Source organism: Hemitrygon akajei, chromosome 4 (genome assembly GCF_048418815.1).
Source record: "Hemitrygon akajei chromosome 4, sHemAka1.3, whole genome shotgun sequence".
NCBI lineage: Eukaryota > Metazoa > Chordata > Chondrichthyes > Myliobatiformes > Dasyatidae > Hemitrygon > Hemitrygon akajei.
Genome location: NC_133127.1, coordinates 67,642,813 through 67,654,964, shown reverse-complemented (window position 1 = coordinate 67,654,964; position 12,152 = coordinate 67,642,813). Strand labels below are relative to the sequence as shown.

Sequence of the window (12,152 nt, the reverse complement as noted above, 5' to 3'; positions counted from 1 at the left end):
CTAGCCAATCAGCTGAGCCAAACAACATATTACAAAGATCCGGAAGGAGAACGGAGACTTTACATCGGATCATTTAGAAATTAATGACGCATTTAAAAAATTTTATTCTCGGCTTTATTCCTCTGAATCTCTGAATGACAATATTTCTGTTGATCAATTTTTACAGAATCTAAATATCCCCTCACTTTCACCTGATTTCAAAGCCAAACTCAATGCGCCTATATCATCAGAAGAAATATCTTTTGCAATTTCTGCACTGTCCTCAAGGAAATCTCCTGGACCTGATGGGTTCCCTGTAGAATTTTATAAATCATTCTCTTCACTTCTTTCTCCTCAGTTACTTTCAGTATTATCTGACTCGTTTAATTACGGCAAATTGCCACCCTCTTTCAATGAGGCATCTATTATTCTTCTTTTAAAAAAGGGCAAAGACCCAACAGAGTGTTCCTCGTATAGGCCGATCTCTCTGCTCAATGTTGATGTAAAGATCTTAGCTAAAGTTTTGGCTTATAGATTAGAAACCGTTATTCCCTCCATTATCTCTGATGACCAAACAGGCTTTATTAAAAACCGTCTCCCTTTTTTTAACATTCGGCGTCTATTTAATATCTTATACTCAGCTCCAACTGGGACTCCTGAATGTGTTATTTCCCTCGCTGCGGAGAAAGCATTTGATCGTATAGAGTGGAACTACCTTTTTGCAGTCTTAGAAAAATTTGACCTCGGCCAAAGTTTCATCTCTTGGATCCAATTGCTGTACCTGTGTCCTACTGCTTGTTTTAACTAATTTTCAGAAATCCCAAGTATTTAATCTCAAACGTGGCAACTTAAGGGATGCCCCTTAAGTCCCTTTCTCTTTGATTTGGCTATAGAACCTCTGGCGATAGCATTTCGAAACTGTCCTGAATTGACCGGGATTTGGAGAGGGGGTGTTGAGCATAAAGTTTCTCTCTATGCTGATGACTTATTACTCTTTCTCTCAAATCCGTCTACATCCTTACCTCTAATGTTTTCACTTCTTGACCAGTTTAGCCAGATCTCTGGCTATAAACTTACTTTACATAAGAGTGAACTTTTCCCAATTAATAAAGAAGCACAAGAACTAATATTTCGTGATCTCCCTTTTAAAATAGTCCATAATCAATTTACTTATCTTGGAATTACAGTCACAAGGAAGTTTAAAGATCTCTTTCGTGAAAACTTTGTCAATCTTTCATATGCTATAAAACAGAGTCTGGTACAATGGTCACCTCTATCTATGTCTTTGGTAGGTCGTATTAATGTTGTTAAAATGTATGTTCTCCAAATTTTTATACATTTCAATCTATCCCAATTTTTATTCCTAAATCTTTTTTTGATTCCTTAGACTCTACTATTTTGTCATATCTGTGGCAGAATAAGCGCTCTAGAATTAATAAAATCCACCTCCAAAAATCTAAAAAAGAGGGTGGCATGGCTTTACCTAACTTTCGCTTATATTATTGGGCAGCTAATATACAATGTGCTACCTTCTGGTCTTTCTTCCACAGTCAACCCGAGTGCCCTAACTGGGTGGCAATGGAGTTGAGCTCCACTAAAGAATTATCTATCTCTGCACTCCTTGGCTCTGCACTCCCTAGTAGTCTGCCCAGATCAATAGCTAATCCTCTTGTTAGACACACTTTGCGTATATGGGCTCAGTTCAGGAAATGCTATGGTTTCCAGGGGTTTTCCGTTTCTAGCCCTGTCGCACATAATCACCTTTTTTTACCTACTACGTACGATTCAGCATTCCATGTTTGGTATTGGAAGGGCATTAGACATTTTGAAGATCTTTTCATTGATAATCGCTTCGCTTCTTTTCAGCAGCTCTCCGTTAAGTTCAACCTGCGTAACGCTCATTTTTTCAGATATCTCCAAATCCGACACTTTATTGCTCCTTTAATTCCTAACTTTCCTGAAATGCCTGCGAAAAATGCTATGGACCTATTTCTTTCCATTAATCCACTAGGTAAAGGTTTAATTTCAATTATCCGAGATAAACTAGCAGCCTTACGACGGGCCCCTGTGGATAAAATTAAAATGGCCTGGGAGCAGGATTTAAATATCTCCTTATCCGAGGAGAGCTGGGACTCAGTTCTCAAATCGGTTAACTCAACCTCTCTTTGTGCTCGCCATTGCCTTTTACAGTTTAAGATTGTTCATAGAGCCCATATGTCTAAATCTAAACTATCTCGATTCTACCCTGGCATTAGTCCGCTCTGTGATAAATGCAAGAGGGGCGTGGCCTCTCTCATCCATATGTACTGGCTCTGTCCTAGCTTGGAGAAATTCTGGAAAGATGTCTTCACTACATTATCGGGTATTCTGAATCAGCACCTAGAACCAAACCCCTTAATTGCTCTGTTCGGTTTTTGGGGCGAGACAGATTTATGTCTGGGTCCGACCAAATGCTGAATACTATCCTTTGCCTCTCTCCTGGCTAGACGCTTGATCCTCCTTAGATGGAGAGATGTTGCCCCGCCCACTCATGCGCAATGGCTTAACGACATTATGGCCTGCTTGGACCTCGAAAAAATTCATTATTCAGTTCTTAATTTGGATCTAAAGTTCCATAAGGTCTGGGGACCTTTTATAGAGTACTTTCATAACCTTCCACTTGACTAGGGTTTTTTTTTTCTTTTTTTTCTTCTTTTTGGTCCCTTGCTTTCAGCTCCCTTTTTTTTCTGGTAGTAGGCATTATTATCCTCTGTTGCTAGGTGTATTCACAGTCTGGGAGTTTGACTGTCCTGACTTATACTCTTCATATTGTGTTGTGGTCGGTCTGGAGTTGTTTTTTTTCTTGTGTTGTGGGGCTTGGGGAGGACACTAAGCTTACTTGTCTTTAATTTAGGTGCTTTTTTTCTTCCTTTGTGGCATATTGTTATTGTATGCTTAATTTTGCACTGTATTAATGCTCCTCATTGGGATTTGGGGTTTTTAATTTGTAAAATGTTTTGAAAAACTAATAAAAAAAATTTTTTTTTTTTTTTTTTTAAAAGTATACATCAGCCTTCAGTCAGCCAGTCACAACCTCAATCTCCACAGCAACCAAGTGATTCCAATTCTGTGAATTTTTCATTACCGACCAGCACAAAAACCAATTAATTTTACATGGTAGTATCTACTTGAGACTACCTCAGTCTGGATGTTGAAGCCTACATCAAAACCATTACCATCGCAGATACTACTACAGGTTGAGCACCCCTTATCCGAAATTCAAAACCATCCGAAAACAGAACCCTTTTCTCTGAGTGCTGACATGAGGTCACAAATTCCACAAGGCATTGGAAATGCTCCCAGGCGATGCACAGGTCTCTGTTCATTATAGACCGCACATGTGCAATGAGCAGGTCAATGGAAAATAGAAAAGCACTGCATAAAGCAAAAAATGGGTACCTCGATCGTGTATTGAAAGAATTACCGTAGATTCCGGACTACAGAGCGCACCTGATTAAAAGCCGCTGGCTCTAATTTTAGAAATAAAATCAATTTTTTAATTGTAAAGGCCGCATCGGATTTTAGGCCGCACCGGATTTTCGGCCGCACCGGATTTTCGGCCGCAGGTGTCCCACGTTGTAATATGAGATATTTACACAGAAAGATATTACACGTGAGGATTTTTTAAACTTTTAATTAAATCCATATGGTAACAAAAACAAATACATATTGCAAATGCTTTTTTTCGAACCGTGCCCGTACACGGCTACTTTTAAATATACGTTGCGTATACTTCTTTACTGAACAACATTCCAATATCTCCTAACGACTGGTAAAAAAATATATATATTGCAGCCTACCAGGAAAAGTTATTGATCACCTTTAACTTAAAAGCAGCGTTTTCGCTCAGATCCAAAGCCGCTCGCGTAATGCGCTCCCTCCCTCCGTCCCGTTTCATCGCAAACCGGCATTTTCCCACAAGACACCGCGAAACCGGGTGTGACGTCATAGCATCCCGCGATGTAGTACAGAAAACAAATATAGTTTAAACTAAGTAGGCAGCACAATGCTTCGAGTGTTTTCCATGTTGATGAGGGTGAGTACAAATGACTGATTTACAATAATTTAATTGTGAAAGTGCGCTTGATTTATCGTACAATTTCATTGGACCTCTGTGAACTACTCATCAATTTTATTGGTCTACTGTTATGAGGCAAAATGTTTACGAGGCGGCATGAAAAAAATCATGCATTAGCCGCTTCGGATTATTGGCCGCAAAGTTCAAAGCTGTTCAAAATGTGGGAAAAAAGTAGCGGCTTAAAATCCGGAATCTACGGTAATTCATCAGCGTCTGACATTTAGTGGTATACTGATCATGAAACAAGATCTATTATGACGAACTGAAAATTGAAGGTAATTGCAAATATTCAGCGGGACCTTTACAGAAATACAAGAAAAAGCACGGCATTAAATTTTTTAAGATTTACAAAAATTTACAGATAAAGCATCTGCTGATCACGAAGCAGCAGAGAAATTCATTGACTAGTTTGGAAAGATCCCTGCTGATGAAAATCTAACATCAGAACAAGTCTACAGTGCTGATTGTTTTTGTACCTTGGATAAAACCTTTAAAAATTTTAAATACAGTTACTGTAACCTTTTAATCAAGACACGGAGTAAATGGAGACTGAGATCCTGCCGTTGTTTGTTGTTGTTCAACAGCTGATTCAGGTATTATCCCGATGCTGTGATGCTTTTGTACCCCGCACACATTCTATTTTCATTCTAATAATGGTATGTAATAATCGTACCGTCAAGTACATACGTGCTATGAACAAGTGTAACACAGACTGCTGATATAAATTCAGCGTCAGAAATTATGGCAATCCCAATCTATTATATATTCCAAAATCCAAACAAATCTGAAATCCAAAATACCTCCACCCCGAAGATTCTGGATAAGGATTACTCAACCTGTGCTTCAATCATGTTAAAATACTGCTCTTTGCAGCCAATCCTATCCTTGATAATAGTCACCTCAATATCCAGCACACAGAAATTCTTATTCTGGTGTTTAAATTCATTCAGCATCTTGATTCACACCATCACCAGACCATCAAGCTCTATCTTTACCCATCAAGGAACTCTTGATATTAAACTCTACATAAATCTTATCCAAGCATTTAGATTCTTTCCCCCCCCCCACCAGAACTCTTTCAATTCCCAGTTTAATTCTGATTTTATTGCTGCTAAATGCTTTTATGAGACATTATATAAATGTAAATTGCTGCTTTGTGATTCATTAGAGATGCGCACAGCTCTCCTCTCGAGCGGATCAGGAGTCTCACCAATAATTTCATCCCCGAGAAGCAGCAACTCCACCAAGCCATTTTACATCTTAAGATCATTACTAAAAGCAGAAATAACTTGAATGAGAGCACTTCAACCTCCCCATTCACACTATAAATCTTTTTTTGATAGAGCACCACCAGGTAATGAAAAAAAATGATTAATGCAATCAGCCTCCGTTTACTCCACGTGCTAATAATGCAACAGATTAGGGAGTAGTAAAACTGCCCAGAACTGGCATCTGTCACAGAGTACCCTTTGACATACAGCACTTACTTCAACAATAATAATCAATGCCTCAGTTACCACATTTTACCCTGGAGTCTTCAAGAAGTAAAAGCCAATTTTGAGTACATTGATGCAGACAATCCAGGAGATGAGTAGGGAAGATAAAAAGAAATTCTTAAATCAGAAAGGAAAGAGTCAATTCGCTTTCCAATCAGCATGGATAAACAATGGACATGAATATCAGTCACCAACCTGTCAGCTTCAAATTGTGCATTCAAATTTGTTCTGAAACAGTACAGCCATTGGGAGGTTAGACTGAGCTGGGTCACATATAATTCTGGTTCTCAATTCCACAGAAAAGCTCCAGAGCTCCAGGTACTTTGCTAACTGTCCCCTCCCAACCCCCCCACCCCTCCCCCCAGGATTTTCTCACCTCTTTATGTAGTGTCATTGAAATTTGAGAGAGCAAAAGAGGGCAGATACTGGCACACCAAACCTCCCGCTTCATCACCAGTCCCCAAAGTATACTCAGAGGCTGACGACAGAGATGCTCAGCTGAAAGCCATCAATACTCCACTCCAACAGGCTAGATTACTGTAGCCTTGTTCACTAGAACAAAGCTGCTGGCCTCCAGTAAAAAAACTTAGTACAGCACCTTCAAGTGGTTTATTTTCCTTCACTTTACAATAAATTTAAAACTTAAGACATTGTTAAATCTGTTAAGACTATAGTCAATTTTTCCCCAAAATATGTCAATGTTGTTCAAATCGTGTTGATGCAGGCAGACACCATGGGTGAGGATCACAATCCAGCCTGATCAGGTGAAGGGAGACGGGAGAAAGGCAGTGGAGAGTGATCTGCACACAGAAAGCAGATGCTTCGGGTGAAGAACAGCTAAAGTTTGTTCTGTGAGGTCAAGTTAGACCACATAAGGTGGTGTGGAAATCAGCAAGAGGAAATGGCACTCAGCAAAACACGGGAAATCATGGAGCTGAGGTACATTGTTGGAACAAAGCAATAGGAAACATCCATTATTCTTGCCTAATTATGCGTCCCCCCCAAAAAAAAAGTGAACACTGCTGTCATCAGATGGTAAAAGTTGTACTTTTCTTCACATTGTGGGGGTTTAATCAAGTGGCAAAATGCTAAAATATTTAGCCCCAAGAGTACTGAAGAACAGAGGGATCTCAAAAGGTGGTACCGCTGGAGATAGGGTGGTAAAGGTGAGATATGGGATGCTCGGCTTCATTAGAAGAGACATGGAATACAGGAGCAGGGAGGTTATGGTACAATACTGTGTGTTTATGTGGCCACAGCTGGAGAACTGCACTGTTCTAAGAGCCACACTATGGAAAGCATGTGATTACACTAGAGAAGATTCACAAGAAGTTTATTTTCTTTGGAGAGAGGAGATTGAGAAACATATAACCAATGTATCCAAAATTATCATGAGTATATGTCGGAAGACGGAGAGAAACTTTTCACAGTAGGGGAAATGATTTAAACCAGAGTACAGGTTTAAGATAGAGGTTCAGATGGGATCTGAGAAAGAATGTTTCCATTGAAGTGGTTGGCTTCTGGAACACACATTTGAGAATTAAATTTGAATTACTAAATCATAAAAGATTACAAGCCAAATGCTGGTAAATGGGATTAATGTAGATGGATATTTGGTAGCTAGCACTGAATAAGTAGGCTGAAGAACTTATTTCCATCTTGTACATCTCCATTTCAGATTGTCACAGCCTTGGTAAGAGAAAATATTTACCAAGTAATTATGTATATAGTTCACTTGGTTTGGGCATCTCTGGAGACATCCCACGAACAGCTGTATAAGCAATTCAGATTTCATGCTGAGTATTTACTGGAAGGGTTGGTCTCTGTTGCATGACATTTCTTGCTCCAATCAAAGTCAGAAAGTATGGGTTCAAGAAGTTCAACTAGATTACAACAGTTTCTATGTCACACTTCTAGCCCCTGACTCTAGTTACATCTTGAAGAGTGGGTGGTCTGCAGCATTTTCCTCGCTCTCTCTGCCTCCAACCAACACCATTGTCAGTCAGGGAATTAAGTAAAAGTTCACCCATTGTATTAGAACTTTGGCAGCCCCACCAAGTAAAAACGAAAAGAAGAAACAGGACCCCCATGTCTTTGTGCATTACAGTCTGAAATGGACCAATGGATTTTCATAACTTATCTTACAAACTGCATATAAGCAGCTTGAAGCTCTAAGTAAGAACACTCAAACTAATCTCTTTATTAGCCCACCAACAACAACAATAAGCCGTTTTGATCTTCACCAATTGTTTTCCCACCCAGAATTCCTTGCCAAACAGTTCCACTGATACCGGTCACCTTGAATCCATGTGGCTACATCAACAAAAAGGCATTACAAGTTAATAAGCCTCTAAATTCTCACCATACATCTCCAAATAGTAATTATATGGGATAAACACTCATCTCATCTCTCTACCTTACCCAGCAGAGCAAAGGAAAACTGTAGGATCTCGGGACGTAACCAGGATCTGCTGACACGCTAGAGACTGGGATTTAAACTTGGGACTTCCTGCGTTCCACGGCTTCTGCCCTTCATTAGCTTTGATTTGGTGAGTTTACCCGCATACCTTTATGTTAGCACTTTAATCAGGTTACAGCTGAACTTTCTTTAAAAAAATAACAAAACCATGGTGATCACGTTACAGTGTGGGAAAAAATGAAAAACCCTCATTTCATTACAGAATTATTCTTGTGTCGAACATGAGAAATAATTGGCATAATTTATTCTAATTGGCTGTTATGATGAGAAGTGGCAAAAATCAGATAAGTTTGTTTAGTGGCTCTTGAAGAAAATCAAGATTTTCGGATTGCATTCGAAAGTGTCAATATATTTTCCTCATTAAAAATAGAACAGATTCAGAATCAGGTTTAATATCGCTGGTGTATGTCGTGAAATTTGTTGTTTTGCAGCAGCAGTACATTGCAATACATAATAGAGCAAAGTCCCATTCTTTATTAAATCTGAACGAAGTGCGAGGTAGTTGTTATGTTTATGGGAAATTCAAGGTCAACCATCAACTAAGGTTTAAAAAAAAAGATGGCTAATAATTTCTTGTGTGGTCTACTTGCTCAGGGATACTCAGAACTACTTTAAATGTTATGAAAATGAACTTAAACAGGAAAGCCAATATGTCAGTTACAACTGACAAGAGTAGAATAGCATACAAAATTCAAATGCTCATCTTAAGTCACAAAGTCAGCATGTGTCAATTTTTTTTCCTGTTGATCATAACTGATGAATAAAGTCTTAACATACTCAGACTCATTTGTTTGCTTAGCATGGAAGATTCAATCTGCTCCACCTTGAGAGTTTACATTCCCCCAAACTTCATATCTCTGAAAGCATGTGTGCAAGGACAAAAAAGCACCAGTCTCTCTCTCCCTCATGTCTGCCTACACGTCAGCCTCTGGAAGGTTTCAGAATTGATCAAATAAATTACTCCAAATGTACTCAATTCAAAAATCAAACAATTTAGTAGATTACATGAATTAACAGCAATCTACACTGCAAACCTGAGACAGTGACCAGTGCCCTCAGCCCCAGTGACAGAGATGATAATTAATTTTTATTGTCAAATCTCAAATGTGCAGTAAGTGGTTTGTGGCACATCGTTTGGCAGTGTCAATCCTTTGCTCCTTTCAACCGGCATTGGTCAAAACCTGCTTGAAGGGCATGAGGGAAAGACACTGTTTTTCAATAGACCAACTCTGTAATAATCCTTCCAAGACATGGGAACAAGTTGGCGCCTGCTTTTTGATGGATACGACCTCTGCTAAAACTTATTCTGGAACTCTTCCTGCTACCTTCATTTAGAAATATACAAAAGGAACATGATCATGAGAATGCTACAAATGCTCATTTCATATCACTTATTTCATTATTAACAGGTCAAAATCTTGAAGCACTAAACACAACACCACTGTCAGAACACCCAAAAGGAATGCAATCGATCCAGGACAAGACCCATGCATAATTTTAAGGGACAAATAAATAATAAGCACTATCCACATGCAGACAAAAATTATAAAAAGGAAACCAAAACAAAAAAAACTGTTAACATTCCCACAAGAAAAATACCCTTTATGACAGAACTTCTCGACCTTCTTTATATTAAAATGAAGGGCCGAACAGCCATCTGTGCTTCAAGTTTCAAATTCCCCCCCCCACTGACATTTTTTTCACTCTCTCTGGAGCACTGGAAGCTGAGGGGCAATCTGATAGAAGTACATAAGATTATGAGGTATAGTTAGAGAAAGTAGAGCTCCAATCCCCACCCCCAGAATGACAAGATTAAATACTAGAGGGCACAGGTTTAAGGTGCAAGGGGGCAAGTTTAAAGGATACCTGAGAGGCAAGTTTGCTCCTCTACCCTCATGTCATCTCCCCCCCACCCCTGCCATTATACAGGGTGTGGGGGGAGCCTGATCGGTGGAGGAGATGGAAGAAGCAGATACAACAGGAACATTGAAAAAGCCAGCAAGGCAGACATGTGAATAAGGGAGTAGAAGGATATGGGCCTCTTGTGGGCAGATGGGCTTACTTTAATCTGGGACCATGGTTAGCACTGATACAGCAGCCCCAAGGACCCTTAAACGTATTGTACTATGTTCATGTATTTGCTACATCAAATGCAATCTCTGATGTATGAACTACACTAAGCTGAGGTCGAGGACACCAACTGTGCAAATACCATTTATCATTGGCATTCAGACATGCAAACTGGACCAAGAGCACAAATGATTGTGATATTATAACAACATCTTTACAAAGCACAATATTCAGCAGCTTTCTAACACACAACTATATTCAAGTAAAGTTTCAGAATCAACTTCAGGGCTGTTGTGCCAGTGTTAAGTTACCCATGCAAGAGATGCAATTAACTCAATTCCCACACACAAAAAAAAAATAAATGAAAAGTGCTGGATGTCTCCTCCTGCAATTACAACAAAAAATATGCCACAGAAATACAGAAAGAACAAACCACAATTTCAATGGCGAATGCAAAACAACTTCCGATGTGGAAGTACCAAGCAAATTAATGTTTTTAGGTTGAAGCTGAACTACTGGCACCAGAAGTAACTCCTGTCTATATTATCACCTAGAGCATGATCAAAAGGTGGAGAGAAGACATTTTCCTTACCGAAATGATGTTTATCCACAATGACAGATACCATACTCCAACATAACTAAAGTTTCAATCCATTATTTTAAAACCATCCATTACATGAAATAATATCTTGCAAAAATTGAATTGTTTTTGTGATCGTCATTTGAACTTTTATTGGTCTGGGAACCACGTGTAATAACTGGAACAGGACAATTACCTTCACTTCTTAGAAGAGAAAAACAAAATAATGCAGTGAGCCTTCCGAAAATCAGAACTTCAACACAATGCAATATACCTGATCAAAGTTACAGGACTTTCTTTGACAGAAAGTGTGTCACATCGATGAAATACACAAGTCAAAAAGCATTTACTTGATGCCAAACAAAAAGTAGCAAATATGAGCTTACCGAAAAGATTTCTACCAGTCAACTTTCAAGACGAGAATTCAAAGTTAAAGTTTGCGTCCACTTTACTGCTGAGAAAACAAATGGCTCACTAACAATACTCCCAAAGCAAAGTAGTACAGGATGTGGGTGGATGCTCCCTTCTGTGCAGTATATACTCTATGCTATTTAAAAAAAAAAGATTGCTAAAATCTAGCTCACTATTTGGAGTTAAGGAAAGCTGCCACTACTAAATGGTGTCTTCTGATTACCGACACCCAATTCCCAACCCACACTAAAATTAACTCATCTGCAAGCAGATGTTTAAGTGTACAGAAGTGGCCATATCAGTCACACTTAATTCCAACACTTTTGGGGCAATCCATTTTCCCTAGCAACTGCTCGTGTTTTGCAGATACAGCAATTCCAGTTTGAAGGCTGCACTCATTGCTAACCAGTTTAGTCAAAGCACTTGGATTCTTGTCACTTAACAAGCCTTTGCCTACAGTTGTACGTTACAGCAATCTCAGCAATTCTGGGCAAAGAATCAAAAATAAGATCACTGCAGCTTACGTAATATGTACACAATAAACCTTTTTCTCACAGTATCTAATTTCTAATGGTTGAAAAAAAATTAAAGCCTGTTTACCTTTTCAACTCCTTGAAATCTTTTTTTTTTTAAAAAGCACTCGTTTGTCAAGGTTATTTTTAAAAGAACTACTTCCAAAAACTTAAATTTATTGCTGGGTGTGGATAGAAGTGAAGGATACTTTCAGAGACTGGTAAAACATGAAGAAAACTGCAGTATCTGATAGACGTGCTACTGTCATATGAATGGCCAAACAGGACATACATGGGGAAGAAGTAGGTAAGGAGGGGAACAGTATCAGCAAAGTTTTGCTGCATTAGATGCAGTATTGAACAGCCACTTAACCCAAAGTTCACTGTACGCAGTAAGTCCACCCGGCATCACACTGATCAGCTCAGAAATCATAGAAAAGTACAGCACTGAAACAGGCCATTCAGCCCATCTAGTCCAGCCAAACCATTTAAACTGCCTACTCCATTC

General features: G+C 39.0%; 1 protein-coding gene across 8 annotated transcripts in view; it reads right to left on the bottom strand.

The window, feature by feature from the left end:
• The window catches only part of gab1 (GRB2-associated binding protein 1), a 204,082-nt gene that overhangs the window by 162,464 nt on the left and 29,466 nt on the right, over positions 1-12,152 (bottom strand). Inside the window, exon 1 of one of the 8 annotated variants that reach the window (XM_073042784.1) lies at positions 11,108-11,186. The exons of the other annotated variants lie outside the window; for them this stretch is intronic. The gene's annotated coding sequence lies outside the window, so the exon portion shown is untranslated. Of the gene's footprint in view, positions 1-11,107; positions 11,187-12,152 lie in introns of those variants that run through there. 8 annotated transcript variants of the gene reach the window in all.